Source organism: Sinocyclocheilus rhinocerous, unplaced genomic scaffold, assembly GCF_001515625.1.
Source record: "Sinocyclocheilus rhinocerous isolate Xijiao unplaced genomic scaffold, SAMN03320098_v1.1 scaffold72, whole genome shotgun sequence".
Classification (NCBI taxonomy): Eukaryota; Metazoa; Chordata; class Actinopteri; order Cypriniformes; family Cyprinidae; genus Sinocyclocheilus; species Sinocyclocheilus rhinocerous.
This window is the reverse complement of record NW_015628351.1, coordinates 2,981,868-2,990,817: the sequence shown is the minus strand read 5'-3', so window position 1 is coordinate 2,990,817 and position 8,950 is coordinate 2,981,868. Positions and strand designations below refer to the sequence as shown.

The window sequence follows — 8,950 nt, the reverse complement described above, 5'->3', positions numbered from 1 at the left end:
ATACACCATTAAATCCTCAAACATATCGTATCCCTGATGACGTCAACTTTATGTCTAAGATGTTAAATGGTGTGAAATAAGGTTTTGGATGATCTCAAGATTTGGAAGCCATACAGTACATATATCTGTCCTCAGGTGTTGGGAGGTTTGGTCAAGCTGCAAAATAGCTACTGAAAATGTTGCTATTACTTTTAGTTCAATATTGTGGGTCATTCTCAGGAAAATATGCTGTTTGTGCTAAAAATTTGTTTTTACTTGTTTTTGTTTCTAAAATAATAATATATTGGTTTACAAGTTACAATACCAATTATCAAAGTACTTATACTAACCTTAAAGCGCTACGTTATTTCAACCACATCACAATAACAAATTAAATTGATATACTTATAATAGAGAACTGAGTAGATTCTGTAGATTTAGTATCACTCAGTTTCATTGTGCCTTGAAATATATTTATAAAATAAAAAATAACTAATAATATTAATAATAACATTTTGTCACAAAGAAAAAATGTCACATGGGAGTGCAAATTCTGCATTTCTAAGAAAATGCATGAGTCTTTTTAAAATACTACATAGTGAGTTACAAGCATGATTTGTAAATTTCAATAAAATACTAATTTAGTCTTTCTCTTTATTTATTCCTTCCCTTTCTAGCTTGTACTTATTTGAACAATGCCTAAAAACATGGTATTACAAGCACTTCCTGTGTCTGTTTGCCTCTTTAAGAAGAATCGCTTTATGTATTCCCCAATTGTAAGTCGCTTTGGATAAAAGCGTCTGCAAAATGACTAAATGTAAATGTAGTCTAAACAAAAAGAAAATATTTTTTTTATTCTAAGTGTAATAGTGATAAATGGGACTACAATTTCCAGGCATTTAAAGGGGTCATATGATGCGATTTCAATTTTTCCTTTCTCTTTGGAGTGTTACAAGCTCTTGGTGCATAAAGAAGATCTGTAAAGTTGCAAAGACTAAAGTCTCAAATCCAAAGAGATATTCTTTATAAAAGTTAAGAGTCAGCCACGCCTACCTAAAACGGCTCGTTCTAACACACCCCCACATACCTACGTCACGATCTCGGAAGATTTGCATAACGCCGCCCAAACGTTCACGCAAAAGCACACCTCGCTTTTTTCAGACCGATGAGCTTTGTAAAAATAGAGGAGAAACAATAATATACAGTATGTGGAAAATAATGTTTTTTTTTAACCTTAAACCGCATAAACACATTTCATTACACCAAATACACAAAATACTGTTCTTTTTAGCAGCATCATATGACCCCTTTAATTAAAAAACGAACATTTAAAATGAAAAATGTTTTACTTTAAAAAAAATTAAATAAAACTGTATATTTTGCATTACAAACCGTCAAATTGGTTGATTGATGTGACTGAAGAGGCACACTATGTCATCACTTCCTAAGAATGACCCACACTGTCCCCCTCACCAAAATATGTTTTTGGCTTATTCAAGAGGTGGCCAGAAAAATAGAAATTATTATACATTATTTATTTATTTTATTCTACATGTGTAATTCAGTTTTGAAACAAAATGGATGTTCATGTTATCATATTACTTGTTTTGTTAAATATATTTTTGTTACCTTCGTTTTTCAATCGATTAACATGTATTGATTGATTGATGAAAACAGTATCTGGGTGATTGAGGTTTGCTATTATTGTCTTTTTATTTAATGGAAATGAATCATTCCATATTTTACTATCCTATATATGGGTATTCAGATGTTATATGTTGATACAGTTTATGATTTAATATTTCTTGCCTTAAATGTGGGTCATTCTAATAAAATGTGTTAGTTTGTGCTGTATACTAAAGAAATCAGCTGACTTGTGCTGAAATCAGCATGTCTGAGAATGTCTGGAAATGAGAGTTTGTTTTTGGAAATCTGGAGGACTATGCAAGTCTTATGGAATTGTAGTCTGATTTTATGCTGGTTTTAAATAAAAAAAAGTTTGCCTTATCACTGTTCCATATTTTTCATAGATTTCACATGGAAATTTTTGGTTTTGCATGATTAAGCAATTCTCACTTACTTTGCATGAATTTGCTGTTGCTTTGGTACTGAGGTGTTCAACATAACTCTAGAGGACAAATTAAAACTTTGGTTATATTTAATAGGTCAAAGTTCTGGGAAAGAACTTCCCAGTGGTTCAGCTGGTGGTACAGAAGTCACGTTTCTTTAGGGATACAGCTTTGTTTTGCAGATGAAGGCCATCATTACAGTGTCACATCCCCATAACAGCATAAAAAGCAGCATAATTGTCATGCTTCTCCTGTTAGACAGCACAATATGGACACGTAATAAAATAATAGTTTGAAGCATTACAAAAGCGTTACTTCGTTACACCAATAGGAGGCGATAAGCGAGTCTTTCTAAACGAGTGAATCATTTACTCATTCGATTCTTCAAAAACACTTGTTCATTCAGGTTGCTGGTTGCAATGTGCTGTGCTGGCTTATGGCGGGCCGGAAGGTCCAAAAATAAGACATCTCACATTATGAATAAAATCTGTCCCAAACATTTATCTTTTTAGCGTTATACATCCTTGAATCATTTGTAAATAAATTCATTCCGAAACTAAATAGTCACTGCATGCTGTGTTGCTCGGTAAGGCTGATCGGTTTGCTTTTTTTTTTTTTGTTAAGGGAGCAAAAATATAGAAAGTAGCTTGCACTATTGGCTCTAAAATGTTAAAAGTTAATCAGCATTAATGCCTTGTTTACTGAACTGTTAAAAGAACAGTCTTAGCTTAACTGAATATGAGAATGGATGTGTAACAGCACTATTGCTGTTGTTGTTGATATTGCTTAAACCCTTGTGTTGTGTTCAGAACCCTATCACACTTATGAGGTTACAGAGCAAAAAAGGCACTCCCTCAAAAAATTGCTTATAAATCACTCATTAGGAAAAAGAAAAAATTTTCAGAGCAAAAAGGACCCGAACACCACATATATCTAATGAAGAGACATAAATATTAGTTACAATATACAGACTCCAGTATTTACAATTGCACTAGTCATTCAAACACCTAAACACTTTGGTAACAAATTTCAGGCAAATGCATCTCTCCGTGGTAATTACACAGCATGCAAATCCTTGCCACCAACAGAGTATGGAGAAACAGTGGGCTGGTGAGAAGAGAGTGTTTAAAAGCTCTTATGTTTCTGAATAGCGCATAACAGAGGTAGAATGGGTAAGATGCTGGTCTGGTTTGTGTTTCTCTGTCTCTTGAGCTATATTGACAGTGAAGGGCTCCACCTTCAAGGAGATTATATAATCTCTGGCTGGTTCCCTCTCCATAATTCAGATTCCACCGTCCCACCGACACCTTACCTGACTGACTGCACACAGTAAGAATATGAAATCTGATATGTCATTTTATTGTACTTTGCATATTCCACTTGTCTGTGATCATGTCAGTGTTTTCTACAGGTATGTATTTTTGTCTTTTTTGATCAGTGAAAACATGTATGGGGTCTTCCAAACAAACAGAGATTTATTATTATTTACCATACTTTGCAGAACACTTCTTGTCTTCAATTTTGTTTCCAGAGGCTTGACCAATAAGAATGGCTATCATCTGGTGCAGGCCTTCAGATATGCCATGGATGAAATTAACAACAGCACCCAGAATAAGCAACTCCTTCCAGGGGTTACGCTGGGCTACCGGACATATGATTTCTGCTCCCTCCCAGCCAGCAATCTGGCCACCCTGGATCTGCTGGCCCAGCAGGACGACAGTTCATTTGTGGACAGCCGTGCTGTGGCCATCATCGGTCCTGACAGCAGTTCCTACTCTTTCACACCAGCCGCTGCTCTTGGTGCATTCCTGGTCCCTCAGGTATGGCATGATCACAACAGCAGTCACTCGATTTATCACCATCAGGTTATCATCTAAATAATAAATTAGATTTTTAATAGCAGTTAGCCTACACTGTAATCAAACCAGGTTTTATGCGTATTTCAAAGATATTTCTATTTAAAATGAATATATTTTAAATTTATTTTATATATATACACAGGATATATAAATAGAAAAAATTAAAAACGTCCGATGGGATATATATATTCTGTATTTATATGATATATATATTAATTTTTTTAATTAATTAAAAATATATACATTTAAAAAATAAATATTTTAGAAAAATACATATATAATTTTATGAATTTAAAATGATTATTTTTAATTCAGATTTTTTTTGTCAGCCTTCCCCCATTTTCCACCATTTTTAGTTATCTATATTTGTATTTATATGTTTCTATATATAAGTAAGTACATGTATATGTGTTTTTCTTCATACCATTTTAATTTTCCATTTTTTTTTTTTTTTTGGTATTTGTAGATCTCCTACGAGGCATCAAATGAATTGCTGAGCAACAAGATCCTCTATCCAGCTTTCTTCCGCACCATTCCCAGTGACAAAAACCAAGTCAGCGCAATGATACAAATCCTCGTCAGATTTAACTGGACTTGGATCGCTCTTCTCGGTAGTGACTATTCATACGGTATACAGGGAATGCAAGGCTTATCCCAGCAAGCGTCGCTTTACGATTTATGTATTGCATATCAAGCCGAGATACCCGCTGTAACTGACAAGACGAAGCAATACATGCAAGACATGGTCAAAAACATCCTCAAAACCAAAGTCAACACTATAGTTGTCTTTGCCAATAAGAGGCGGGCCGCTGGCTTCTTTCCTTTTGTTATCGACCAAAACGTGACAGGAAAAGTGTGGATTGGGACAGAGGATTGGTCGGTGGCGTCAACAGTGAGTAGTATCCAGGGATCAGTACGATAGGGACTGTCCTCGGTGTCACAGTCCAATATACTGAATTCAGTGGTTTTGAAGATTTTGAAAGGCTTTCTGTGCCCAGGCTTAAAGACATTGGTCTCAACAGCCCATTCAGCCACAGTGTCCCATGTATGCAAAATACAAAGCTTTATGAAATAGCGATTCAAGGCTTTTCTATGTTGCAGTATGACGTTGTTTCCTCCTTTAATGTGTATAAGGCCGTCTACACGGTGGCTCATGCGCTGCACAACATCCTGCATTGTGACTCTGGACTGTGTTAGAAATATAACGTGCAGCCATGGGAGGTGAAATACTGTATTATAGCACATTTGCAACTATTAATGAAATTACTTTCTTTGAATCCCACAGGTATTTCATCAGCTAAAACAAGTTCAGTTTTCAATTCGAAATACATTATTTTACTTTGATTAGAATGAAGACCCTCCTACAGGTTATGATATAGTGATGTGGGTATGGACGGATGGCCAGTGGTCACTTAAGGTGGTGGGAAATTACACTCCAGGTCCGACTGAACTTCAATTAGATGCCTCTCTGATTAAATGGACAGGTCAAGTGACTACTGTAACCAATGTAAGTTTATTTCCTTATATGCGTTTCCTTTTATTTTCCTTATGTACTGCATAACAAACTACTTACAGTACCATTCAAAAGTTTGGGATCAGTACATTTTTCTTTTTTGTTTTTAAGGAATTTAAAGAAATGAATCGATTTATTCAGCAAGGACACTTTAAATCAGACGGGCCCGTGGTAAAAGTTGGCTCCACCATGCCCTATCATAAGAGTGGGGAAAATGGGGAAAAAAACTTTTCTAATTTATCATTCATTCATTCATTCATAAAATAAAATAAAAAGACTGGAATACAACTGGCTACTAAAAATTAATTTCTTGTATCACAGAAATAAATTATATTTTAAAGTATATTAAAATAGAAAAGTTATTTTAAATTATAATATTTCAAACTATTACTGTTTAACTGTATTTTTGATCAAATAACTGCACCCTTAGTGAGCACTTGGAGAGACTTTGGATAAAAACATTAAAAATATTACTGTCCCAAACTTTTGAAGTGTACTTGCTTCCAAATAGCTTTCCATCTGCATCAGTATCTACACAACAAAAGCAGTGACAAAAATAAATGAATAATAAAATAATAATAATTATGATAAAAATGTAATTAATGTAATAAAGAAGGGAAATAATTCACATATGGTGCCAGAAATAGTAGTAATAATAATAATTATTATTATTATTCTGTCTAGGTTCCTGAGTCATTGTGTTCTCCAGAGTGTCCTTACGGACACAGAAAGCTCATGACCGGACAGCATAAGTGTTGCTTTGACTGCATGGCATGCCCTGCTGCCACCTTCCTCAACAAAACAAGTTCGAAAACACTCCAAATATTATAGAATTAAAAAGTGCTAGTGCATAAGGTTGTTCAATGGAGGAAACACGTAGGATGTTGTACACAGTATATCCAGCAGATGGCACACTTTCTTTATCCTCACCCTCACCCTCCATACTCACCCTCATGTCGTTCCAAACCCCTAAGACCTTCGTTCATCTTCGGAACGCAAATTAAGATATTTTTAATTAAATCCGAGAGCTTTGTGACCCTATTTGGAACGACATGAGGCTGAGTAATTAATGACAGAATTTATATTTTTAGGTGAACTATCCCTTTAAATTCTGTAATGTAGCCTCAGTATGAAACATTTTAAATGCATCTTATACTAACTTGACTTCATATGTTCTCATAGGTTACACTTTCTGCCAGGCGTGTGCCAGAGACTACTGGTCTGAAGCAGAGCGTGAGACATGTAAGAAGAGAGCCGAGCTGTACCTGCCATGGGGCGCTCCGCTCACTACAGCCCTGCTCATATACCTGGGGGCGACCCTGTTTCTCACCCTTGGCACGGCTGTCATCTTCCTGTTCAACCTCAGTACCCCTGTGGTGAAGTCGGCCAGAGGGAAGACCTGTCTGCTGATGCTGGCGTCTCTGACCGTGGCCTCCTGCAGCACGCTGTGCCACTTCAGCAGACCCTCCCACATCGGCTGCCTCCTCAAACAGCCCCTCTTCATTATCAGCTTCACCGTGTGTGACCGTGCGCTCTTTTCAGGTGTATAGAGCTCTCTATTTGACAATGTAGTAGAGGTTAATATCTATTAAGAGGTTAATAGCTGTACGTTATATAACAAAATATTTAACAAATGAAAGATAGCTTTTCAAGCAAAACATGTTTCAATAAGATGTTTGTGAGATTTATAGTTGGTGAAACCAGTGTTAATGAAAACTAAATTGATTAAAATTTTAAAATAAATTTTTATTAATTGAAATAAAGTAAAATATAAATATTAGATGAAAAATGAAAATTAGAAATGTTACTATGGCTAATAACTGAAATAAAGTAAGTTGAAGTACTAAAATTACTAAAACTGAAATGTTAATAGAAATATTTTTTAAAATTCAAGTCTTGTCAAGAGCACATCAAATTACTAAAATTTTAAAATAAATTTTTATTAATTGAAATAAAGTAAAATATAAATATTAGATGAAAAATGAAAATTAGAAATGTTACTATGGCTAATAACTGAAATAAAGTAAGTTGAAGTACTAAAATTACTAAAACTGAAATGTTAATAGAAATATTTTTTAAAATTCAAGTCTTGTCAAGAGCACATCAAATTACCAAAATTTTATGAAAACTGAAAATATAAAATATAAATTAATACTATAATAGTATTTAAACAACAATAAAATAACACTAGATGAAACGGTTTATGTACTGTTCAAAAATAAGAAAAGAATATTTGCTTATGCTCATTGTGATCAAGTTTATCTTAAATATTCGGGATAAACAGTAGTAAAATACAGTAATAATTTTTCACATTATAACCAAAAACTAAAAGCAGTGGTTTTAAATGCTAAGTGAATTTAGGCATTACAACATTATAATGTGCAGTGTGAAAAATGGATATTAATTTTGAGATGACAGAGTTATTAAATTATTGGTATTTTTAAAGATTAAATTTAAGGGAGTGTTAGATGACAACAAAGGTAATCTAATGGTGAAAATAGGGGAAATGAGCATGAGCAATTAAATATCCAATGTTTGCCAATAACTAATATGATATATCTATATTGTGCATTCTTAATAAATAACTTTCATCCTCATCAGTTCTCATATATGACACAAATCTCTCTCTTTTCAGGTGGTTTGTATATTTAAGTGGTCCTCCAAGCTGCCAAGATCCTATGAGACCTGGGCTAAGAATCGAGGCCCTGAGATGTTCATCTTCATCACGACAGTGGTGGAGGTCTTCATCTCTCTTCTTCGCATGCTCCTCGACCCTCCCTTTCCATCTCGGGACTATGACTTCTACAGTGACAGCATTATTCTGGAGTGCAGTAAGACTCTGTCTCTCGGGGCCTTCGCCGAGCTCATTTTTGTGTGTGTTGAGCTTAATTTGTTTCTGCCTGAGCTACATGGGAAAAGATCTGCCGGCCAATTATAATGAGGCCAAATGCATTACATTTAGTCTCATGATATATATGATTTCTTGGATCACGTTCTTCACAGCTTACTGCATTTCCAGAGGGAGCTTCGCCATGGCCCTAAACGTAGGTGCCATCCTGTTTAGTGTGCTAGGGATACTCGGCGGCTACTTTTTGTTAAAAAAAAAAGTGGAAAAAAAAGCCCCAGTTGAATACAACAGCTCACTTCCAAAACTGCATTCAAATGTACACCATGTCCAAGCAGTGAAAGCAAATAAGACTTTCTACTATGTCTCTCAACAGTAGGATAATCCAGTTGAGACTATTAACAATACAGAGCAACATAATCCCAGTTTCAGTCTTTTAGAAGCAGCCGATACTCTAATTGTCTCTGGACTGTGAGTGCTTGGCATATGCGTAGCCAGTGGGCAGAATGACAGAGAAAGCCTAATTGTGTTGGCTACCGAAAGGGCAGAGCACCCGGTTCAACTGGCCTGCGTGAACATCTGTCATGTGTGTCGCTCTCATGGGTGCCCAGTTTCACTCGAAACAATTCGGAGAACAGATTTATTTGGGCAGCTGATTTAAATCATGATCTTGGTCTTGCAGATA

General features: G+C 35.2%; 1 pseudogene; it reads left to right on the top strand.

Annotated features, from left to right (window-relative positions):
• Positions 1–3,216: 3,216 nt before the first annotated feature.
• Positions 3,217–8,606, top strand: LOC107737707 (taste receptor type 1 member 1-like; annotated as a pseudogene).
• The last annotated feature ends 344 nt before the right edge of the window (positions 8,607–8,950 follow it).